The following is a 24,670-nucleotide window of genomic DNA, read 5'->3' as shown; positions in this document are numbered from 1 at the left end:
AAGAATTGCTGCGATAAAAATGAACATACTGCCGAGACTCCTCTATTTCAAACTATTCTGGTAAAATTGGAGAAGAATTTTTTTACTAGTTTGAATAAAATAACTTCAAAATTTATATGGGAGGGGAAAAAGCCAAGGATAAAATTAAGTATTTTACAGGATGACAGAACCAGAGGAGGATTCGGATTACCAGCATGGGAAAAATATTACAAAGCGACGAGTCTGACATGGATCAGAGAATGGATTAGTTTGGAAAACCAAAGATTATTAAAATTAGAAGGACATGATCTATTGAAAGGGTGGCACGCCTTCATATGGAACACTGGGAACAAAACATATAAACATTTTAAAAATCATATAATAAGAGATTTATTAATTGGCACTTGGCAAGAAATTAAAAATAAACACTACATGAAAGTTCCCAGTTGGATATCCATAATGGAGGCGACAATGCACCCCAACACATTGACAGTACAGAAAATAATAAGATATAAGGTACTATTAGACTCCCAGGGAATATTAAAAATGCGACAAGAGCTTAGAGATCAAGGTATAGAGATGGACTGGTGGCCCTATTTGCAAATACAAACAAGAAAGATCAAGAGGAAGGAGGAATTGAATTAAACCCCAACCGATTAGACAAATTATTTGAATCTAAAGAAGAAAAAATAATTTCAAAAATTTATAAATATCTATTAGAATATGATTTGGCAGAGGATATAGTAAAAGGACAAATGATAGCCTGGGCAAGAAACATTGGAAATAATATACAGTTGGAAGATTAGGAAAGGGTGTGGGAAACCAATCAGATTATGACAAGGTCTGTAGCTTATAAAGAGAATCAGTACAAAATGTGGTACAGGTGGTATTTGGCCCCTTCGAGATTGGCGAAGATGTACCCCAACCTCAGTCTAATTTGCTGGAAATGTAAACAGATACAGGGGACTTTCTTCCACGTCTGGTGGCTTTGCCCAAAAACAAAAAAAATATTGGGAAAAAATAAAAACTTGGTTAATGGAAATAACGGCAGAAGAAATAGAATTTAAGCCAGAAATTTTCTTATTGGGTATGATTAGAGAAAATATTAGGAAAGAAATAAAATATTTAATATTGCATATAATTATGGCAGCCAGACTGGCATTTGCTCAGCTTTGAAAAATGGACCAAATTCCAACAGAACAATTAGTAATTCAAAAAAATCTACAATTGCATTGAAATGGACAGGTTAACACTGGAATTAAAGGATAAGGTAGACTTGAAATATTATATGGTATGGAACAAATGGCATGAATGGATAAATTAAAAAAAAAGAATAAATGTGAAAGTTTGTAAGATAACAAAATTAACAAATAGACACCGTCAATAACATACATGTGTGTATGTGTGTGTGTGTGTGTGTGTGTGTGTGTGTGTGTGTGTGTGTGTGTGAGTGTACAGTTAATATCTCGGGTTTCTTCCCGTGTAATGGCAAACATATCCCTAGAAGGGTAGCAGCGACGTTTCGACAAAATCACATTTGTCATTTTCTGGCTGAAGTTCTCGGTTTGGTTCTTATGGGCAAACTGTGTGATTGTAACTGACGTTTTTCTATGAAAAGAGGCAAAGGTGTATTCTGATTGGTCGACAGTGTTGTTGTATTCTGATTGGCTGATGACGTAGCTGTATTTTGATTGGGTGGAAGCGCTGTTGCCTGGTTGTGGGTTACTAGATAAGTTATGCTGGAAATGGTGGCAACACAGGCATTATGATGAATCTTTGATCTATGGTTTAGATTTTGTGTTAAGATTCGTCTGTCTATGAGAGCAGGTTTCCAAATAGTAGGCAGACGGGAGGTGTCATCACGTTTATTCATACAATATGGTCTTTTCTCTATTTTAATGGCCTCTCTGATTATTCTGCCATTGAGATGTTCAATTTTTGCAACTGTTTTTGTGTTATTAAAATTAATCTTATGTCCTGTGGCATTTATTGTTGTACTAATGATGATGTGTGTCCTTTCTTTTGTACTGAATTTTTATGTTCCTCGATGCGCACACTCATTCTTCTGTTGGTCTGTCCAATATTTGTTGAGGGGCAGGAAGCACACGGGATTTCATATATGCCTTGATCTTCTAATTCTATTTTGTCTTTAGGGTTTCTCAGAATAGACGATATCTTTCTATCTGTGCAAAATATGGTTTTGATGTTGTGTCTATGTAGTATTTTGCTAATTTTATCTGTTGTTCCTTTTATATAGGGCAAATGGCTTTCCCATTGTTTTGTTCCTCTTGTTGATTTCTCTTCTGTCTGGGTGTTACATGCTGGATCATACTGATGATTTTGTTTCTACAGAACCCATTTGATGTCAGTACGTTAGTTAATGTATATAATTCTGTTTGTAAATGTGCTTCATCAGCCAGACGTTTAGTTCTTGTGGTTAATGTTTTGGCAACAGAGTTTATTTGTGCTGGATGGTGGTGTGATTTGGTGTTGAGATAGCGGTTTGTATGTGTCTTCTTTTGATAGATGGGATGTCCTAAGATGCCATCAGATTTTTTATAAATTAATACATCAAGGAAAGGCAACTGATTTTCTGATTCTATCTCCATGGTGAACTTTATTTTGGGATGGAGGCTGTTCAAATGTACTAAGAAGTTTTCCAGTTTATCTCTTCCATGCGGCCAGATCACAAAAGTGTCATCAACATATCTAAGCCACAATTTTGGCTTGTTAACAGTTTTTTCTAAAGCATTGGATTCGAATTCTTCCATGAAAAGATTAGCAATGACCGGTGATAATGGTGATCCCATTGGTGCACCTTCTACTTGTTTATATCTCTGTCCTCTGTGTATGAAATATGTGTTGGATAAACAATGTTCTGTTAAATATGTGATATGTTTCGGTAGTTGATATTTGTTTTTAATTGATGACAGGGCTTCTTTGACAGGTATTTGCATGAATAGTGATACAACATCAAAGCTTACAAGTAAGTCATTTTCTTTTATGTGTTGCTTTTTCATTATTTGTATGAAATGGTATGAGTTCTGTACATATGAAGCAGCAGATTCTGCGTAAGGTTGTAGATGTTTTGCTAGGTATTTGGCTAGATCTTGTAACGGTGAGCCTATGGAACTTACTGTGGGTCTAAGAGGTATTCCATCTTTGTGTATTTTTGGGAGGCCATACAGTTTTGGACATTTTGATGATTTTTCTCTGGGGATAATTGTTTGTTGGATTTCTTTACTTATAGTACTTGATTTTATCTTAATCCTCGTGGTTTTTTTAGATATGTTGTTGGGTCTGTGTTTATGGGTTTATATGTGGCATCTTGAAGTAAATCAGACAGTTTCTTTTCATAGTCTACTGTGTTCATTACTACCGTTGCATTGCCTTTATCTGCTGGTAATATCATTATGCTATTATCATTTTTTAAAACTTGTAGTGCTTTTTGTTCTTCTTTTGATAAGTTGCTTTTAGGTGGTTTACTAGTATGTAGTACTACATTGGGGGGACTGTGAAATATGCTGGGATGCTATGGGGCCGGTGTATTTCTTCCATCTCACCAGCAGAGGGGACTGACCATCAGACCAACCACTGTGAGAGGGTGGTTGGATCGTATACCCCTTGAACTGTGTCGACTTGGCAGGAGACTTTGCCCACTGTTGTGAGGGGACAGTGGACTTCGGACCTTGGATTTTGTATGCTCCCATTTTATTTGCTCTCCATCTGGACCTTTGGGACATGGTCACTCATCCTCTTGTAGCAAAATGTACTCGGCAGCTGAGCTTCTTGTTCTGCGAGATTCCCCCCTCTCGCAGGTTTGGCCCTCCACTCTATCAAGGGCCTACCTCGATGACGGGCTTTGGAACCCCGAGAGGTGGCATGCGGTGAAGAGGGGGTTGAGGTGTTTTTTAAAATTGTCACTAGCTAATCTTTTAAGGGTTTTTTTGGGGGGAGGGTTGTTTGGTGAAGGAGAGGGAGGGTGATTTGTTGGGGGGGGCAGGCCCGGCACAGGGTCGTGTTAGGGGAGGTGTGGAGCGGGGAGTGGAGGGGGCTAGTGTTGGTATGGAGGAGGGCGATTCCATCAGGACTGTCGGTGGGAGGGGCAGATATGGTGGGAGCAGGGGGCCACATCGTGTTGTGGGGGCACGTGCCTGCTATCTCCAAGCGGTGACGTACTCCGGCCCCCAATGCTCACCTCATTCCCTGGGTGGTCCAGAGTCTCAGAGCCCTGGTTTTAGGCTGATGCTGTGCAACGCCAGGTCCGTGGTCAACAAAGCCCCCCTCATCTGTGAGCTGATTCAGGAGGGGGGAGCGGACCTGGCGGGTATTACAGAGACCTGGTTGGGCCAGGAGGGGGGGTCCCCCTCGTTGAGATGTGCCTACCAGGTTTCCACACATTTCATCAGCCGAGGGCCCAGGGTAGGGGTGGGGGAGTGGTGGTTATTATAAAGGAAGGTCTCGATCCTAGGGAGGCCACTGTACCTCAGATTGCCGGATGTGAGTCTCTCCTTGTGAAGTGGGGCCATGGGATGCAGGTGGGCTTGCTGATTGCATACCTGGCTCCCTGCTGCATGGCAGCGGCCCTGCCCAAGCTCCTCAATGTCATAGCCGGGGTGGCGGTTGATACCTCCAGGCTTTTGGTCATGGGGGATTTCAACCTGCCGTCCATCGGTGAAACGTCGGAGGTGGCTCGGGAGTTCATGGCTTCCATGACAGCCATGGACCTGACCCGGTTAATTCATGGCCCTACTCACATAGGAGGAAACACGCTGGACTTGATTTTTGTCTCTGGTCAGTGGTTGAATGGCCTAGATATAGGGGATATAGTCATCGAACCCTTGTCATGGTCAGACCATTCTCTCCTTAGATTTGACTTCCTGACTGCTGCACCCCGCTGCAGGGAGGCGGAACCGACTAGGTCAGTGGTTCTCAACCTTCCTAATGCCGTGACCCATTAATACAGTTCCTCATGTTGTGGTGATCCCCAACCAGGGGTGGGTTCTAAAAATTTTTTACTATCGGTTGTGTGGGCATGGCTTATTTTGTGGGCATGGCTTGGAGGTCATGTGACTGGGTGGGCGTGGCTAGATAGTCATGTGACGGATGGCCATGGCTATGTGTATAGGGTGTCAGGTTTCGGTGCTATCTTGAATAAACTTCATTCTCAAGCGCAGGCTGTCTAATGAAACATTTTATTTTTAAGCATAGCAGACTCCGACATTTCTGACTCAATTTGCAGCCAAACTGGCCCCTCCTTCCAACCCCCTCCTCTTCCGCTCTCCAGCCCCAACGTCCCATTGGCCATCATACAGATCCATCTCTACATCCCGGCACGTTCTTTTCACAGGAATGCCGCCCCCACCCTCGTCTCCCAGGAAACCCTATCTGTATATACAGAACTAGGTAAAAGTTCATCTCAGCAATAAATCAAGCTTCCGCTCTTTCTGCTTCAACTTGTTATGTCAGCGCTGGAAGAAAGCCTAATTTGGAACGCTGACATCCGGCCCCTCTCCCTTCACTTCTGCAACATCACCTATCCCATAGGGAAAACACAACAAGATTAGTTTCATCAGCCCCTCCCTGGCTGTGCACCCCCCCCTCCCGGCTTTCCCGGGTGGTGGATCGGGTCCCGGTCTAGGCGTTCCACATCTTGCTGCTATGTGGCCGCTTCCCCCACATCTGTAGCATTTCAGTGGGCTCCGTGGGGCAGTTGGTCTGTAGGAGGGCTGTGATGTTGGGGTTTCTCGTCTGTTGAGTGGCCCCTGGTCTGGTCGGCCTCTCTCCTTTCCCTCTGGTGGTTTTGACGTGTCACTCGCCCGCAGCCCTCTGTCGACTTTTATCGCTACCCGGAACCATTCAGCGAGTCGGTTTGGGATGTCACGATAGGCAGTCACTTGGGAAATTCTTTTATCTAGGCTTGTTCTAAAAAAATACACCAGCAATCGCTCTGGTAGGGGAGGCAGTGTCCCAATGACTCTCCTGAATTCACGGATATGCTCTCTGATAGGCTTCCCCCTCTGCATTAGGTTTCTGAGCTCGTCTTCCACATAGGGGTCCTCCTCCTCCTCCTCATAATGGGCTCTCAATAGTTGCAAGAACCCATCCGCATCTTGTAGCTGGGGGGCCCTGTATTTGTAGAGTGATGCTGACCACTTCTTTGCTTCTCCCTCCAGCCCTTCCCTGATAGCATTCACTAGGGCTCTGGGGAAAGGGTAGAGGTGTCCGAACCGCTCTATGTATATCTCAGCTGAATCGAGGAATTGGGCGAGGTTGTCTGGGTCACCATCGAACTTCCCTCTGAACTGGGGTGGTTCCTCCCTCTCTGCCCTCTCCTCTCTGTGCTGAGCTCTGGAGGGCCAGCCTTGGAGTTGGTAGTCCTTTGCCTCGTCTCTCATCCTGGGGTGGGGAGGTGCTGCCTTGTCTGGGCTTCGCTGCCATTCCCATCCCCAGCTCGCCCTTCCCAATTCACTTAGGGGTTTTTCTTTATCTTTTACCTTTGATTTTTCCAAGTTGGCTGGAATCACGACCGCTTCTGCTCCTCCCGTTTCTTGAAGCAGGCTTTCCTCCGAGGGCTTGGCTTCAGCCATAGTCCGTCCGACCAGATGTCTGGGAGGGAACGGGATGATTTAAACTCAGCCAGCCTGGATTTGGAGGAGTGTTTGGCTGTCTGTCAGGTTTCGGTGCTATCTTGAATAAACTTCATTCTCAAGCGCAGGCTGTCTAATGAAACATTTTATTTTTAAGCATAGCAGACTCCGACATTTCTGACTCAATTTGCAGCCAAACTGGCCCCTCCTTCCAACCCCCTCCTCTTCCGCTCTCCAGCCCCAACGTCCCATTGGCCATCATACAGATCCATCTCTACATCCCGGCACGTTCTTTTCACAGGAATGCCGCCCCCACCCTCGTCTCCCAGGAAACCCTATCTGTATATACAGAACTAGGTAAAAGTTCATCTCAGCAATAAATCAAGCTTCCGCTCTTTCTGCTTCAACTTGTTATGTCAGCGCTGGAAGAAAGCCTAATTTGGAACGCTGACATCGGGACTACTCAGAGGGCTGAAAAAAGTCATTTCTGACAGGTCCTCGCACTTTTGACTGGTCCTCACACTTATGACCATCTTCACATTTATGCCCGTGCAGCATTCTTAACAACCATGTCACTCATTTCACAACTGCTTCTCTTCACCATGGTGACAAGATAGGGCAAAAAACATAAAATGTGAGGACAGTCGTAAATTCGAGGACTGGTCAAAAGTGCGAGGACCAGTCAAAAATAACTTTTTCAGCTCTCTGAGTAGTCCATGTGCACAAAAGGACTACCCAGAGGGCTGAAAAAAGTGATTTCTGACAGGTCCTCACACTTTTGACCAGTCTTCGCACTTATGACTAGTCATCATGCCCATTGTAACATTCTTAACAACCGTGTCACTCATTTCACAACTGCTTCTCTTCATCATGGTGACAAGATAGGGCAAAAACGTAAAATGTGAGGACAGTCGTAAGTTCGAGGACTGGTCAAAAGTGCGAGGATCAGTCAAAAATAACTTTTTCAGCCCTCTGAGTAGTCCATATGCATAAAAGGATACAGCAATAGAGAGGGAGGAAGGAAGGGAAGGGAAATTAGAGTAGGAGGGAGGGTAAGAGAGGGAGGAAGAGAGGAGGAGAAGGAGAAAGGAAGAGGAAATAGGGAGGAGAAGAAGTGGGGGAAGAGAAAGTAAGAAGGAAAGAAAAGAGAGAGGTGGTAGGTTTGAGGAGAAAGATTGCTGTACAATAAAAAAGATGAAAGGGAAGAAAACCAACCCCAAACAAATATAAAGATATTAAGATAAAGAATGAATTGTTAAACTTTAAAGAATAAAAGAGAACAAATATGAATAAATAGCAATAATTAGAAACACACATACAAACATACAATTTATTTTCTTTGAACAGAGTATTTGGCCGGTTCACAAATTGAAACAGTGTGTAGTCATTTCAATTAAATTTATAATTTCTATATTTCCTTTTTGCCATATTTATTCCTTATCTATTTTTTTTTTTAAAAAAAACAATATTACCCTTCATCCTCATCTCTAATCTTAATCAAATTCATTTTTTCCCTTCTATTCTATATTATACCCCTTCCCATTGGCATCTATTTTTATATCCATCCTTACATTGGGTAATTATGTAATTATATAATAAGTTGTTTAATACAAATTCAACATTTTAATATAAATCAATTAGTTATATAACTATCTTTTTTGTATATCAATCAATATGAACATGAATATTCCAATTATTTCCATGCAATCCAATTTCTTACAAATCAATTAATTATATTTACCAATAATAATAAACCAAATAATTTCCCCCATATATTCCTCCAAACCGCAATTTAACCATTTCTGCTTTCAACACAATATACAATTAATAGTATCTCAATTATTACAATTCCCTAGTTAAACAGAGCTTTTTTTCTTTTGTGTTTTAAAATCTTGAACCTCCTCTTTTGCCCTAAATTTCCCATTGTTTGCAGTTTTGCACCTACCTTTTTTGGTGAGGAAAAAGAAAAAGAAATCTCTCTTCCTCATTTTGTCACATTGCAGCAAAGACCCTGCTTTACTTTCAGTTTCGTTTTTTCAGCATAGCTGGGGGGGGGAAACTGCTCCTCTCTTTGCAGCTAGCAACAGAGCCCTCCGCAAAACAGCTGAGAGCAAATCAGCTAAGAGTCCGGAGGCTGATCAAATCAATTTATGGTAATTAACCTATGCTGAAGCTGAAAGGGGCTGTTTTTTTCTATTTTTGCAGGCACCGGTCTTCTCATTTGTTTTCTTTTAACACTGATCAGCTGTAGGGCGGCCCTTTGAAGCCCCGTGGCAAGAATTTAAACGGTTTGTTTCCCTCTAGCCATCAGCTGGGACTCAGGAGGCAGCAATAGATTGGGAGTGGGGTAAGCAAATGGTGACCGGTGATCCAACAGAGGCAGAGGGTAAGGGTGAGTGAAGGCGTGGGAGGGGGTGAGAGAGGGCTTTGGCGACCCCTGTGAAATGGCCATTCGACCCCCAAAGGGGTCACGACCCCCAGGTTGAGAACCGCTGGACTAGGTGGTTCCGCTCCAGGCGCCTGATGGATCCTGATAGGTTCCAAATGGAGTTTGGGCCATTCCCTGAGACTCTGGCTCACAACTCGATGGAAGACCTGGTGGCCGCCTGGGATAGGGCGGCCGCTGGTGCTTTAAATTGGGTCGTGACTTTGCAGCCTCTGACCCGGCGCTGAATCGGCCCAGCTCCTGGGTTCTCCGAGGAGCTGAGGGAGATGAAGCACTGGAAAAGACGCCTAGAGAGTAGTTGGGGGTCTAGTCGTTCTGGATCTGACCGAGCACTATCAAGACCTACTTAGTGGTGATAAAAGCGGCAAAGTGTAACTACTTTTCCGCTCTTATCGCCTCGGCAGATAATCGCCCAACTGCCCTGTTTAGGGTGTCCCGCTCCCTTCTCCACCTGGGAGCACGGGAAGACCCCTTGCAAGGGCGTGCTGAGAATTTTGCGCATTATCTGCATGATAAAATCGCTCAAATTTGGGATGGCTTGGACTCTGACTGGGTGGGTTCAGGCGAGGTGTCCGAGGCGGGTCTTGAGAATGTTATCTGGGAGGAGTTTGATCCTGTGAATCCCAAGGACGTGGACAGGGTGCTGGGGAGGTTGAACGCAACCACATGTTTATTGGACCCGTGTCCCTCCTGGCTGATACTGGCTACCCGGGAGGTTACACGAGGCTGGCTCCAGAGGATTATAAACACTTCTTTGAGTGAGGGTTTCTTACCTCCCGCCTTGAAAGAGGCGGTGGTGAGGCCCCTCCTCAAGAAGCCTTCTCTGGATCCGGCTGTTTTGGCAAATTACCGTATTTTCCGGTGTATAAGACGACTGGGCGTATAAGACGACCCCCAACTTTTCCTGTTAAAATATAGGGTTTGGGCTATACTCGCCATATAAGACTACCCCTCTTCCAATGCACACCAAATAAAAATTAAAAAACATCAACTGGCTCACCTACAATGTAAAAGCAGCTGTGCTAGACCCAAAATGGCCCCTGCAACAAGCAGGAACCTCACACAGCCACAAAAAGTCCAAAAAACCAACTTTCACACTTTACACACACAAAATTCCACATACAGCTTTGTGAGATTTTGTGTGTTTGTGTAGTTAGAGTGAAACCCTACAGAAACACACTAAATCTCAGAAAGCTGCACAAATATTATTTTATTTTATTTTATTTTTATTTTTATATGAAAGCTAAATTTAAAACTTCCTAAACTTTAAATGGCTAGGTCTAAAAAAGAACAACTAAAAAAAACCCAATTGACTATTTTTTTAAAGCTCCCAAAGGGGAAAAAAAACTTACCCAATAGAACAGGGGTCTCTAACCTTGGCAACTTTAAGACTTGTAGACTTCAACTCCCAGAATTCCTCAGCCAGCTTTGCTTTGCTGGCTCAGGAATTCTGGGAGTTGAAGTCCACAACTCCCTGCTTGCTTGATTGCTGATTGCTGATGGAATAGATTCAGGCAAGCAAAGCAAGGCAAGCGTTGGGACTAGCAGCTGAGGTAAGCAAGCTGGAGGGGGAAAACTTTTTATCTTTTACATGGCTCTGGCCATCCCAGCTGAGTTGCAGGGAACTCAGCTGGGATCGTCAGAGCTGGGATCATCAGAGTAAAAGGGAAAAAACTTTTTTCCTTTTACATGGCTCTGGCCATCCCAGCTGAGTTGCAGGGAACTCAGCTGGGATCGTCAGAGCTGGGATTGCCAGAGCCATTTAAGGCTCGTCAGAGCCTTTCAGGCTGGTCTGCCTGGTTACAGGAGAACGACACCCGGCGTATAAGACGACCCCCGACTTTTGAGAAGATTTTCATGTGTTAAAAAGTCGTCTTATATGCCGGAAAATACGGTACCGTCCTGTCTCCAATCTTCACTTTGTGGCGAAGGTTGTTGAGAGTGTGGTTGCGCGACAGCTCCCACAGTACCTGGATGAAACTGTCTATCTGGATCCGTTCCAGTCCGGCTTCAGGCCTGGGTACAGCACGGAAACGGCATTGGTCGCATTGGTTGATGATCTCTGGAGGGCTCGGGACAGGGGATATTCCTCTGTTCTGGTCCTATTAGATCTCTCAGTGGCTTTTGATACCATCGACCATGGTATTATGCTGCGCCGGCTGGAGGGGTTGGGAGTGGGAGGCACCGTCCTATGGGGGTTCTCCTCCTATCTCTCCGACCAGTCGCAGTCCGTGTTGGCTGGGGGGCAGAGGTCGACCTCAAGGCACCTTGTTTGTGGGGTGCCGCAAGGGTCGGTCCTCTCGCCTCTCCTGTTCAACATTTATGTGAAGCTGCTGGGTGAGATCATCCGTGGATTTGGGGTGCCATGCCATCTGTACGCTGATGACACTCAGCTGTACATCTCCACCCCAGACCACCCCAACGATGCCCTTGAAGTGATGTCCCAGTGCCTGGAGGCCGTGTGGGTCTGGATGGGGAGGAACAGGCTCTGACTCAACCCTTCCAAGACCGAGTGGCTGTGGCTGCTGGCGTCTCGATATAGCCAGCTGGTGCCATCGCTGGCTATTGGGGGCGAGTCATTGGCCCCACGGAGAGGGCTTGTAACTTGGGCGTCCTCCTGGATGCACGACTGTCTTTAGAAGAGCATATGACGGCCGTGGCCAGGGGGCCTTTTTATCAGGTTCGCCTGATACGCCAGTTGCGTCCCTTTCTGGATCGGGACTCCTTATGCACAGTCACTCACACCCTCGTCACCTCTTGCCTGGACTACTGCAATGCTCTCTACATGGGGCTCCCCTTGAGAAGCAACCGGAGGCTCCAGCTGGTCCAGAATGCAGCCACGCAGGTAATTATGGGGGCGACATGGCGCTCCCATGTAACACCTCTCCTGCGCTAGCTGCACTGGCTCCCGGTGGTCTTCCAGGTACGCTTCAAGGTATTGGTTCTCATCTTTAAAGTGCTCCATGGCTTAGGGCCTGGGTATTTACGAGACCACCTTCTGCCACCGATAACCTCCCACCGGCCAATCCGCTCCAACAGAGAGGGTCTCCTCAGGGTGCCATTGGTCAAGCAATGTCGACTGATGGCCCCCAGGGGGAGAGCCTTCTCTGTGGGGGCACCCGCCCTCTGGAACAAGCTACCCCCAGGAATACGACTGATCCCGGACCTCCGTAGTTTCCGCCAAGCTTTGAAGACCTTCTTATTTCAGTAAGCTGGGCTGGCTTAAAATTTTAATGGGCTATTTTATGGGTAAAGGGTTTTAAAATTTGGGGAAGCCAAAGTGATCTAATTCTGTTTTAATTTATTTTAATTTTTATACTGTATGTATTTTAATTTTGTCTGTTCACCGCCCTGAATCCTTCGGGAGAAGGGCGGTATACAAATTTAATAAACCTAAACCTAAACCTTTATATTTAATAAAGTTTGTTTTTTTTAAAAAAGGAATAGTGCATCCAGTTTTAGTCTCCATATTATAAAAAAGATGTAGAGACTCTGGAAAGAGTGCAGAAAAGATGATTAAGGGCCTGGAGACTAAAACATATGAGGAACAGTTGCAGGAATTCAGTATGTCTAGTCTAGTGAAAAGGACTAAGGGTGACATCATAGCAATGTACCAATATTTGAGGGGCTGGCACAGAGAAGAGGAGGTCCACCTATTTTCCAAAGTACTAGAAGGCAAGACAAGAAACAATGGATGGAAACTAACAAAGGAGAGAAACAACCTAGAACTAAGGAGAAATTTCCTAATGGTGAGGAATGGAACCCTTCAGAAATTGATCACTGGAGGCTTTTAAGAAGAGACTGGACAGCCACTTGTCTGGAATAGTATCGATAGATACAGATTAACAGAGTTGGAAGGGACCTTTTAGGTCATCTAGTCCAAGCAGACCCTACACCATTTCTGACAGATGAGGGTCCAGTCTCTTCTTGAAAGCTTCCAGTGATGAAGCTCCCACAACTTCTGAAGGCAACTTTAACTCTTTATTTCCACATTGAATCTCTCCTTGTTCAGTTTCTAGCCATTATTCCTTGTCCGGCCTTTGTCTGGCTTTGGGTGCTTTGGAAAACAGCTTGACCCCCTCCTCTCTGTGGCAGCCCCTCAAATATTGGAAGACTGCTGGAGGTCAGCTGATATCGCGGCGAGACGGACAGGAAGTTTCTGCACTCCAGAGACTCCTGCTGATATCTCTGGTCCCGGACAGTTCTTTATGGACCCCACAGCCTAGTTTTGGTTTGTGGTAGTGAAGAGTGCATCTCGGTGATCTCAGGGGTATCGCAAACCCCCGATTGATCCTGGGAAAGCTCTTTTTCCGGCTCCGGAGCCTCAGCCCTTAATTGGCTGCCAAGGCTGGGACAGCTTGAAAGCGAGAGGAAGGACAGTACATCCGATCGGTGAGATTTCTCTTTTTAGTTTTATACTGAGGACACCCTGAGGCAAATAGTTTTGAAGAGTGTTTGTAAGAAGAAACAAGCGGCGAACTTTAAGAAGAAAAAAAATTTTTTTTTTCCACTACCTTACTTGGCAACTTTGTAACGAGGCTTAATTGCTTCACTTTTACTATTGATTGTGACTGACTTGACTTAAAGGAAAAACTTGTCAAAGACTGGATAACTTGTATTTTTCTCTTTTTTCTTTCTTTTTTTTTTATTGAAAAAGTTTTCAAATACAAGTTTTTCCCCCTTTTCCCCCCCCCTCCCCCTCCCTAACCCCCCCTCACCCCCCCTCACCCCCTGTGACTTCTTCATAACAAAAAACCTAATTCATAACAGATTACTTACTCCCTCCTCTAAATACTGACCTTTACTTACTAGAAATATTATTAATATTATAACATCCCCTTTTAACCATACATTTCAAAAAAGAAAGGAAAAAAAAAGAAAAAGAGAAAGAGAAAATATTCTACTATGACATTATATGATGACTTCTATTTTTTTATAACCATATTTTTATAACCCCCAATTTAACAATAATCTGCCCTTTTTCTCCTCTTTCAAACTTTTATCTATATATTATTTTACAACATTTCAAAACCATCTTCCACTTTAAAAATATATAGTAAATCCTACTTTAACATTTAATCTTTTGTGTATATTAATATAACATTTTAAAGCGGCCTGCCCCATAAATCCTAATTTAACATTTATTCAACTCTGTCCATTTCCTCCACTCCCCTAAATATATCACTTAAACATCCCTTTTCTTAAACTAATCAGTCTGTAAACTAGCTTATTCACCCACTTTCCTGCAAAATTGCCATACACAACAATTCTTAATATCTTTGAATCACTACCCACTCTGCCTAAATATATATATATATATATATATATATATATATATATATATATATATATATATATATATATATATATATACGTATATATTCCAATATATCTAAATAGAAAAGAAAAAACAATAACTTTAAGTTTATAGTCCATATAATATCTTCTCTGAAGTCTTTCCGCTGGATTATTAAGACCATCATCCATAATAGGGTAACATAGCTTCCTGATGCAACAGTTTGTTCAAAATCTTCAATCATATCTGCCCCCATCAGTAGTAAATATCCTCATATATATATAAAAGTAAAAACAACCACCCGAGTGACATTATAGTTATATTCCATATAGTTGTAATTGTGGCTTTCATCAGGATTATTGATTCCCATCATCCTAGTGGGTAATAACCAGATCTTCTGCATGCCCCAACGTAACTCTCTTGCCTTGTAACTCAAGATAGTTATAATATATTTATCGGTACAAAAAAAAAAAAAAATCCAAAGTAGATGATTCAAATCCAACAGTTTAAGGCTCTTTTCACATCCCAGAATTACGGCAATGCAGAGGTCTGTCACTGGCCTCAGGATAATATTAACCAGTACTTCGCCTCCACTATCTTTTCACATATTCATACATTTTTTAAAGTCACTGGCTTCACTGTTGCTTGGTTTAGAAATTTCTATTTTTGTACGACCTGTTTCTTTTTTTCTTTTCTTTTTGTGGGTTTGATTTCCATCCTGGTTTCCTTTCTACAGATTGTATATCAACTAATCGGTTTTCATTCTGCTTTGTAGGTTGATCTTGTTGGTTTTGTTTTTGTATCTCGTGTTTCTTTTTTGCCCCTTGTATATCATCTGGTTGGTATCCATACTTGTCTTTGACTTGATAAGTCATCACGTTAGAGTCAGATGGCACTTCTCTCAAATTTGTAAATAATCCGGCTGGGGTATCCAAAAAATCCAAAGGCAATTTATCTGGTACAGTCTCTGTAATTCGATATTTTCCCTTTATTTCCAACTCCTTCTGCTTATCCTGTATTGTGCCTAAAGATGTTAAATTCATTTTCAAAATGTTTTGATAAAATTCTTCCGCTCTTTCAACAGTATTTAACTGGTATCTTTCTCCTTGATATCTCAATATAATACCAACTGGGACGTCCCACCTAAATGGAATATTTCTTTTTTTTAACTCAGTCACCAAAAAACCAAATTTCTTCCTTTCCGTTAATATCTTAGGTGGGAGTTCTTTGTAAATCCAAATCTTTCTTCCATACAATTGCAAATTAGAATTGAAGGAATTTTGCACAATGTTATTCCTAATTTCTTTATCTGTAAAATAAATCACCACATCTCTAGGCAATTGCCTTTGCTTTGCAATCCAGGAGTTTATTCTGTAAACTCTGTCAATCCTACAAAACACTTCCTCAGGTTGAACCTTTAAAATCCCAGCTAGAATTTCAGAAGATGTTTTCCTTAAATCATCTCTGTTATTTTCCTGCAAACCTCTCAGTCTTATCGCATATTCAGTGAAATTATATTGTACCATTAAAACCTCTCTTTCAATCCTCTGTTGCAAATTTTCTACATTGCCAGTCTTTTGATCAGCCTCCATTTTAGGTTTTTCTTCTGAGCTATTATCTTGAATATTTATCAAATCATTTTCAATTTTTTTAATTCTATTGTCCAAATTATCTTGAGTTTCTTCCATTTTAGACTCTAGTAACTTAGTATTTGCATCCAACTGTATCATAAATTCTGAAAAGCCATTAGCCATTTTTAAAATTTTTCGCTCCAAAAAATCAAACTTAGATTTCACCAATTCTTTAATTTCCTGCTTAAATTTTTCAAGGTGCTGATTCACAATCTCATCCCTTCTTACAATCTCCTCTAAGAGAAATTCTATTATATTAAAATCAGGTTTCTGAGACTGGAGACTTAAAACTTGTTCCTTTAGCTTGTTAGTGGGGGAGTTCCCCCCCCCCATTACTTGTTTGTCTGACTTTATAAGTCTCAGTGCCATGTTTCCGCCCAGGCAAGCTTTATAAAAGAAAAAAAAAAAAGGACTTCTTTCCAACCAGAAGCAATATCCGATCCCCAGGAAAAAAAGAGAGAGAGAAAGAACACGGGAGCGAAGTTTTGTCTACAATTGTAGCCAGTGGTATTTATTCTGCTACATTGTAATAATAGAGAACGGAAGGACTTTCCCTTTCAGCCTCTTCTCAAGCCTCGGCAGACGCCATTTTAAAAGTCCTTTTTTTTTCCTCTTTCCTTTCCCCTTTTCTCTTGAATAGTTTTTATAAAATAAGTAAAATACTTGCGATTCTGTATCACAGGTCCAGCTCACATTTTCTTTAGTCAATCTGTTAAATTCGCAGGCTTGCTCTTGTCGCCTGGCTCTGCATATAGCAAGGTCTCCCAAAGCCCGGAGCAGCGGCTGGGGATATGGGGAAGCTCATCCGCTCCGTCCCAAAAGTAAAAAAAAAAACTTTTGGGACTATGCAGAGAGTTCTACCCACCCCAGCCAGCTCTATCTCCGTTTCCTCATGGAAACGGAGTTTTTTCAAGCCGCCATTCAGTTGTGAAGGCGGCTCTAACAGGCAGTGGAAGCTGACGATCCCGAAGGAACATCTGGCGGCGGCCAGCAGCAAACCGGAAGTCCTCTTTTTTCTTTCTTGAACTGGCTGATATGGACTAGAATTTTTTGGATTGATTGAAGGAAATCTTGGTTTGCTTTTTTTAAACTTCTCCTTTTACTTTTTTCTTTATTTGGATTTATAATGAGAGAATTGTAAGGCTGACTGGGAAGAAAGGAGAGTGTACAGTGCCACCCACTGGGAAAAGTTTTCTTTTTACTTTTTCTTTTTCTTTTTTCTTTCTTTCTTTCTTTTTTTTTTTTGGACTTAAAATAGCAGTTTAGAGAGACATTGTAACAAAAACAAGAGGCTTCCAACTAGGCTGATAAGACCTGAAAAGAGTTGAAGAAGTGGCATATCTGTATTGTTTAAACAGGTGTTTCAGCTGGACTTTTGAACTAGAAACCTTGAAATAACAAAGAAGAATTCTGTTCCTTTGAAGCTGTACTTGTTATCACTTAAACTTTCCGTTCAATATTGTGGACAGATTACATTGTCATTCTCTGTATACTTCTTGGACTTAAAAAAAAAAACAACCCTATACTCTCCCTTTTTAGTTTTTGTTCTTGTTGAGAAAAATTAGACATAAGTAGTATTGGACTAAGTATTGGATTAAGGAACTCAAGAGATTGAAGATTATTTTTTCCCCTCCTGTTTAAGTGTTTGAAAATTTTCTTTTTTCCTACTTTTTAAAGTTTTTGTTTTTTTACTATTTTTTATTTTTTCTCTTTCTCCCTATTTTTTAACCCAAAGGTGTGGATTAAGGTGTGGAAGAACCTGAAGAATTAGATTGGATTATATATTTTTTCATTTTTTTGTTTTTTCCTCTCCAGTTTTTATAATTTTTACCTTACCCTTCTTTCTTCTTTTTTCTTTCTCTTCTTTTTTTCCTCCCCCTCTTTTTCTCTTTTTGGATTTTTTTCTCTTGGATTTTTCCCTTTGATTGGACTATAAAATGAGTAAAAAAGCTATGACAGTGGGATCAGCTACAACTACGCCTGTACCATCACCTTCTGGTGGCCAAAGATCTATTCAGACCATGTTACAACAAGAGAAAGATAAAGACAAAGACAAAGATAAAGATAAAGAAGCGTCTCTACAAGCAATCTTACAAAGTGTGCAAACGACAACTAGCATAGTACAAAGAATGGAAAAACAATTATCTAAGATGGAGACTCAACTATCTAAGACAGATGAAAAAGTGCAAAGGATGGAGCAGCAGTTACTCAAAACAGATGAAAAAGTGGATAACATCCAACAAACAATGGCGAAATATGATGAGAGACTTTTCAAATTAGAGAAGAAAGAAGATCAAAAGGAAAAGAAAATTAAAGAAATTGAGAAATGATTGGAGGAGGTTGCACTTGAGGCCGGCGGGATAGTTAGCTGGGAAATGGATAAAGCTGAATTTTGCCTAAGATTTCAAAATGTGCAAGAAGAGAAAGGAGAAGACCTGGCAGATGTGATGATTGGATTGCTGGCTGAAGCTCTAGAAATTCCCAAAGAGAAGGTGTTAGAGGGAGTTGAAATTTATCGAGTTTACACCAAGCACACTATATGCAACAAACTGCCAAGAGAGGTACACATAAGATTTACTAAAAATTAATCAGAACGCAAATCTTACAAGCAGCAAGGGATAAAATCTTAAAATATAAAGAAAAAGAAATTGTGGTTTTGAGACAGATACCAAGGAAAATCAGAGAGTTGAGAAGAGAATATCAATTTTTAACCAAAATCTTGATTCAAAAAGAAATTAACTTTAGGTGGTTGATCCTAGAAGGACTGGTTGTTACATGGCAATTTCAAAGATATAGATTAAATACAATTGATAAAGCAAGAGCTTTTTATGATCAATTTTTTCAAGGAAAAGATACAGAAATCCAAGTTGAATCCCAATCGGCAGTCCCACTAAAACTTACTGAGGAAGAATTGATATGTCTTGAATCGACTGAAGGAGCAGTTGGCAGAAACACTGAATCAAGAGAACAATGTGAGATACGATTGACTAGAGCAATAAAACCTTATTATAAAGTATGAAGATGGAGAGAGAAAATTAATCTCAATAAATATAAATGGACTTAATTCGGCCACCAAAAGAAAGACAGTATTTCATAAATTAGAGAAATTAAAAGCAGATATAATACGTCTGCAAGAAGTATATATTAAAAAACAACATGAATACCTATTGACACAATCAAAATTGGGGAAAATCTTTTCATCACTAGCCCAAAACAAAAAAAGAGGAGCTGTAATATATATTAAAAAAACCATTTTGGTGGAATGTAAGTACTCAGATTTGGACGGAAGAATTTTGATGGTGGAAATACTCAATAATAACAGAAAATTCTTTTAATAGCAATTTATGCTCCAAATGAAAACCAAAGTGACTTTTATAGAAGACTACACAATAAAGTAACTGAAATGGATTATGACAACATATGCATGATGGGAGATTTTAATGGAATTGTGGAGGAAAATTGGGACTACAAAATGAATAAAGCAACAAAGCACAGCAGGAAAATATTGCCAAAGTCCTTTTTTAAGATGATGGAGGAAATTAATATGAAAGATATATGGAGAGAAAGAAATAAAGGAAAGAAACAATATACATTTTATTCAGACAGACATTTATTGTGGTCTAGGTTAGACATGATATGGTCAACAATGGAATTGTTGTTGAATATAGAACATGTGGAAATAGAAACTAATTTATGGGCGGATCATAACCCGGTGATGATAACTTGGAAAGGACAAAAAAGAAGAGCCAGATGGACTTTAAATAATACAATATTAAAAGAGCAAGAGTTTGTACAGAAAATGGAAAAAGAACTGGCCTTCTTCTTTAAAGAAAACAAGAAAGATGAGACATCTATACAAATCCATTGGGATACAATGAAGGCATTTGCTAGAGAATTAATTATAGATTATACAAGAAAAAAGAATGTAAAAAAAAATTAACACTGAAAACACTGAGTGATGATTATAGGAAACTTGAGAAGGAACTTCAGAATGATCAATATAAGAAGAATGTTAAAATTAAAATGAATATAGTAAAACATAAAATGGATTTATTGGAGAAGGAAGAACTGGCTCAGAAGATAAGAAGTGCTAAACAAAATTATTTTGAAAATGCGAATAAACCAGGCAGATGGCTAGCATATAAATTGAAAAAGGAAAGACAATCGAGGAATATAACACATCTTATTGATGAACAAGGGGAAAGCAAATTTGGACATAAAGAGATGGGAAAGATTATACATGAGTTTTACAGAAAAACTTTATAAAACAGAGACAATAGAGGAGGAGGAAGTGTCCAAGTACTTACAAGATGCAAACTTACCTCAGGTTAATAAAGATATTGAGGAGATGTTGGAAAGAAACATAATGATGATGAAGTTAACAGAAGCAATTAAGAAACAAAAAAATGGCAAAGCACCAGGGCCTGATGGCCTACCAGCTGAATATTATAAGACATTACAAGAACCTTTGACCATCCCATTATTGGAGGTAATGAATGAAGTGATGACAAAGAAGGAAATACCCAAATCTTGGACAGAGGCATATATTACTTTGATTCATAAGGAGGATACAGACCCACAACAAATCCAAAACTATAGATCTATATCTTTGTTAAACTCGGACTACAAAATTTTTGCTTCAATATTGGCAGAGAGACTTAAGAGATACTTAAGTAATTTCATATATTCGGATCAAAATGGATTTCTTCCAAAAAGACAAATTAGAGACAACATAAGAATAATCTTGGACATTTTAGAGTATTATGAAGCACACCCTGAAAAGCAGATGGCTCTGGTTTTTTTAGATGCGCAAAAAGCCTTTGACAACATTAACTGGAAGTTTATGACTCTTCAAATGGAAAGAATGGGCTTTGGGAGGAAATTTGTACAGGCCATTGAAACTATTTATTCTAAACAAACGGCAAAAGTAATGATAAATGGAGAATTGACGGATTCGATTGAAATAGAAAAAGGCATGAGACAAGGATGTCCTTTATCCCCATTGTTGTTTATATTGACATTAGAAGTTTTAAATAGACATGTCAGAGGAGAAAAAGAGATAAAGGGCATGAAGATTCGGAAAGAACAATACAAACTCCAAGCTTTTGCAGATTGTTTTTATTATTGCAGTTTTTATTATTGAAGAACCATTAACAACAATAAGTAAATTAATAGAAATTATTGGAGATTTTGGAAAAGTAGCTGGTTTGAAAATTAACAAGGATAAAACGAAAGTAATGACTAAAATATGTTGAAAAAACAGAAAGAAGAGTTGATGGAGATTTCAAAAATGCAGATTACAAACAAAGTGAAATACCTGGGGATACATTTAACACCAAGATGTAGTGCTCTGAAAGAAAACAATTACAACAAGCTTAAACCACAGATAGGGCAAGATTTGTTGAAATGGGGCAACTTGCGATTGTCTTTGATTGGTAGGATTTCAATCATTAAGATGAATGTCTTGTCTAGAATCTTGTACTTATTTCAGACAATTCCAATTAAGTTGGATAAAGAATTTTTTATAGACTTAGATAAAATGATAAGGAGATATATATGGCAAAGGAAAAAGGCGAGAATAAAGTTAAAGCTGTTACAAGATGCTAAATCAAGGGGGGGCTTCGGTCTGCCCAATTTTGAATGGTACTATCAAGCTGCAAGTTTAACGTGGATAAAAGGATGGATAACTCTGAGGAATACTAGACTATTAAATTTGGAGGGACATGATTTGTTGATGGGTTGGCATGCTTTCTTATGGTATAAAGGAACAAAAATACAAAGGTATTTTAGAAGACATCAAATACGTGAAGCTTTATGGCTGAATTGGGAGAAGGTTAAGAAACTTTTATTACTTGAAAATACCTATTTGGATATCTACAGCAGAGGCTTTTTCTTATCCCGTAATATTTAGAAAGGAAGAAACTATCAGGTATAGTGAACTATTGGATGAAAAGGGTGAACTCCAATTAAAACAGAAACTAGAGGAACAGGGATTTAAGATGGATTGGTTTTCATATATGCAAATATTTTCTAGATATCGAGAAGATTGTAAGCAAGAAGGGTTTTACAAGGTTTTGACTAATTTGGATAAGATTTTAATGGGAGTAGACGATCATATTATTAAAAAGCTGTATGTGTTTTTGTTAGAGTTAAAACTGGAAGAAGAACAAGTTAAAAGAATCGATGGTAGCATGGGGGAAAATTTTGGTTATGGGATAGATTTAGAAAAATGGCAAAAATTGTGGTCTTGTAACTATAAAATGACAATGTCTACAGCATATAAGGAAAATTTGTATAAGATGTTTTACAGGTGGCACTTATCCCCATCGAGAATCGCCAGAATGTTCCAGAACAAATCGGAGAAGTGTTGGAAATGTCATCAGACCCCAGGATCCTATTACCACATGTGGTGGACATGCCTAGAAGGAAGGAGATATTGGACTGAGATACACATGTGGTTGGAAAAAATGACCAAGAGACACATAGACTTTAAACCAGAGATATTTTTATTAGGGATCTTACCAGAAATATATAACAAAGAACTGCAGTACTTAATTGTGAATCTCCTAACAGCAGCTAGAATTGTATTTGCTAAAAATTGGAAAGCAGAAATGATACCTACAGATGAAGAAATTATTAGGAAAATGTTGGACTGTGCCGAAATGAGTAAACTGACATTAGAAATAAGAGAGCAGGAAGAAAAACAGTATTATTTGATATGGGATTTATTTTATCATTGGCTAAATAATAAAAAATGGTGATATATAAGTAAATGCTGAAATATTTTAAATGATGATACAACCGATATATTTTATATAAAAATAAGTTGTGGATATGTAGTGATATTGTGAAGAGAGGGGAGGGCACTAGGGATGCAAACCGACCGATGTACTGTCTGTACGTGATTGAATGAATGTTTGTATGTTATTTTTCTTTTTTGTTTTAAAATAAAAAAAATGATTTGGGGAAAAAAAATATTGGAAGACTGCTATCATTTCTTCCCTGGTCCTTCTTTTCATTAGACCAGCCTGCAACTGTTCATTGTATTTTAGCCTCCAGTCCCCTAATCCTCTTGGTTGCTCTTCTCTGCATTTTTTCTAGAGTCTCAACATCTTTTTTATAGTGTGGTGACCAAAACTGGATGCAGGATTCTAGGTGTGGTCCTACTAGGGCTTTATAGGGTAGTTTACTACCTCTCTTGATCTTGATTATATCCTTCTGTTAATGCAATTTATTTATTTATTTATTTATTAGTCCAATTTATATGCTGCCCTTCTTCGGAGACTCAGGGCGGCTTACAATGCATTAAGCAATAGCCTTCATACTTTTGTATATACCTGCTTAGTAAGGCTTTCGCCCCCCTAAACGGTGTTCTTTTTATACAAAGTCAGCTTATTGCCCCCACAATCTGGATCCTCATTTTACCTACCTCGAAAGGATGGAAGGCTGAGTCAACCTTGAGCCTGGTGAGATTTGAACTTGCAGTAATTGCAGGCAGCTGGCAGCTAAGTGCTACTTAACAGCACTTTAGTCCGCTGCACCACCAAGGGCCCTATTTAGGATTGCATAAGCTTTTTTGGCTACCACTGCACACTCTTGACTCATATTTAATTGGTTGTCCACTAAGATTCTAGAATCCTCTCACAGTTACTGCTATTAAGCCTGGTTTACTGCTTGAACAGGGGGTTGGACTAGAAGACCTCCAAGGTCCCTTCCAACCCTTTTATTTTGTTATAAGTTCTGTTATAGGTACACATGTTTAGCCTGCTAAATTCCTATTGGAATATATTGATTTACACAGATAATGTGATATTATCATACTTAGACATTGGATTGTATAGACTTGGATTGTTTTGTCTTAATAATTATCTGATAATTTATGAAGCAAGTTCAAAAGTTATGGTCTTTGGGAAATGACATAGTAGCCATAGATGGTCAGCCATTAGAACAAGTAACACCTTTCCTTACCTGGGGTTGTTTTCTCTGAGCCTGAATCTTGGCTCCCTCATCATCCAAGGAGCTCAGTTAGAGAAAGGGCAGGAGAGAAAGTGGTGCTTAAATGAAAACCTCACAGCTCTCCAGCTTCCTCAGCCCCAATGATTAAAGTATCTGAGGCCCAGTTTTCCCCCATGTTCTTACATCAATCTGATGTTTGGGGCTCCAGAGAGAAACCACCAGCAGAACCAACCCAATCTCAGCCTCTGAGGAGGATCTTGGGGTGGGTAAAAGGACTCCAGCTGCTGCCCTCAGAGCTGATTTGGCAATTTACACAATTTCTGCTTTGCCTAAATTCAGAAAATATGGGCATTGGCATAAAATTTAATCTATGGAAACTATCAGACTCTGAAAATTGTGGCTGTTGGAAGAGACAAAACTTCAATGAAAGACCAAACTTGGATTATGCAACTGACAAATCTTATTAGGCTTTGTGGTCTGCCTGTTTCTTGTATAACTGTAGAAAGAAGTTAAAAAATTTCCTCCAGAAAGAATCTGGGATATAGAAGCAAAAAAAGATGCAGCAATCCTCGTAAATTTTAATAGGCCCTTTATTGGAATAGAATACTCCAGTTGGCATTTGCACCTGTTAATCTAATTGTGATCAATTATAGGGGTGATACAGTAATACGATTTACATTTTTATTGTTTTTTAATTTGCTTATTATTTTCCATTATTATGATACAATCTTGGTAATGTTCTGTCTTTAATATTTTAAACAATGTCTGATTA

The 24,670-nt window shown here is 40.0% G+C and overlaps 1 protein-coding gene across 1 annotated transcript in view; it reads left to right on the top strand.

Moving 5' to 3' along the window:
* The window catches only part of LOC139326223 (vomeronasal type-2 receptor 26-like), a 49,590-nt gene that overhangs the window by 11,984 nt on the left and 12,936 nt on the right, over window positions 1–24,670 (top strand). The window lies entirely within an intron of this gene.

This window comes from Pituophis catenifer, unplaced genomic scaffold (assembly GCF_029215685.1).
Source record: "Pituophis catenifer annectens isolate HBS135680 unplaced genomic scaffold, rPitCat1.0.hap2 SCAF_19, whole genome shotgun sequence".
In the NCBI taxonomy this organism is placed as follows: domain Eukaryota; kingdom Metazoa; phylum Chordata; class Lepidosauria; order Squamata; family Colubridae; genus Pituophis; species Pituophis catenifer.
Note: the sequence above shows the minus strand (reverse complement) of the source record. Positions and strands in the feature narration are given on the sequence as shown.